This window comes from Laetiporus sulphureus, assembly GCF_001632365.1.
Source record: "Laetiporus sulphureus 93-53 unplaced genomic scaffold LAESUscaffold_79, whole genome shotgun sequence".
Classification (NCBI taxonomy): domain Eukaryota; kingdom Fungi; phylum Basidiomycota; class Agaricomycetes; order Polyporales; family Laetiporaceae; genus Laetiporus; species Laetiporus sulphureus.
Window position 1 is genome coordinate 4,306 of NW_024468588.1, and position 1,513 is coordinate 5,818.

A 1,513-nucleotide genomic window follows, 5' to 3' on the forward strand; every position below is an offset into this window, starting at 1 on the left:
AGGTGAGTGCCACGGGATGGTCGGGTCGGACACGACTTGCAAGAGCGGGCAGTATCCGCGTGCGCTCGAGGACACCCGCACGGGGTGTAAGATGAAGACGGTCAGTAGGTGAGCGTGGAGTGAGAGCGGTGGTGTGCACGTACCGGTATGTAGTGAAGGCCGATGAGGCGTGATGGGCGGGATGACGTGCCGGTCCTGAAATCGAGTCGCCGGGACAACGTGTGGACCGTGCAACTGCGAGGGCGGGAAGGCGGCGGACTGTGCACGGCGATTTCAGACGGTCAGTTTTGGTGTGGAGCTCGGCGCAGTGGGCATGCATACCGTGTCGGAGTCCAGCGTTTGACCGGGCTTTGGAGAGTGGGAGGGGGTGAACAAGGGAGTTGGTTAGAGAAGCGAGAAGGTGGAGGAGAGGAGGTGGGGGAGAGAGACGGTGGGAACGAGTGATGCTCGCTCTGACCGGCCTATATATCTCACAGCTTCGGACGTCCATGCCTAGACCTGTGACTCATCAGACACCCGAGCATCTGAAGGGAAATGAAGAACCGACGGCGTGCAGGTCAGCGGGCTCTGTCATCAAATTTCAGTTCGGAAGCACGGAGCATGCGTTGTGCCCCAGAATGCCTGTACGTAAATGTATATCGGACACGGTGATAGCATTGATGAACTTTGCTTTTGTGCGCATTTACAATCAGTATGGGGACCTGAACGTGACTGACCCCATGTTCGTCGGCCATATCTGTACCTGCTCATCATATCCAATGGCGAGGACGTCCCTCTCCCATGATGCAGAATGTGGGCGATGTCCGCGCGTCAAGAACGGCAACATGCACGCATCTCGAACCCACTCAAAGCCCGTCGATTTTGCTGCGAAATGAGCTGATGGAACATTCGATGTCTCGTTCTGACACCGCCACCTTCCCGAAGCTCAACCACATGCACACTGCACCCGAGACCACGCTTATCGCTATTCGCCGTGTTCAACAGATCGCGTAGTCTTCAAGACGGTCCATCATCTGAAGGCCCTAGACGCCACGGGCATATGGTGCTCTCGGAGGCTGCGAGCAAGCCTACGAGATTGGAAACATCTGTACTCACCAGAAATACCAGAACGGGCACAGTTCGTGTAAGGAAGACTTCCGCGTGGTCTCAGGTACAGCCATGAGGACGGAGATGTTCAGGTGACGGCACTTCGGGTGACTCGACGTGAGATGCTCATAACATGACTCTGAAAGCAACGCTTTGTTCGGATGATGGAGTGAAGCGTGATGGGAAGGTTTGTTCGTTGACTCGGGATGTGAACCGCCCCCTCTCTGACCGTCGGCACGATGGGCCTATCAAACACTATCAGACGCCGCGCAAAGAAAGCTACAGCGTACCGAGCGGCTTGCTCTCAACTTCAGTGGGTTCTGGTGAGCACGCTATTGCTTGAAGATTATCATTCCCTCGCAGAATCAGCGGGCGGCTCCGAATTTGTAGAGGAGAACAATGGGCGGACAAAGTTTGAGAAGGCCAT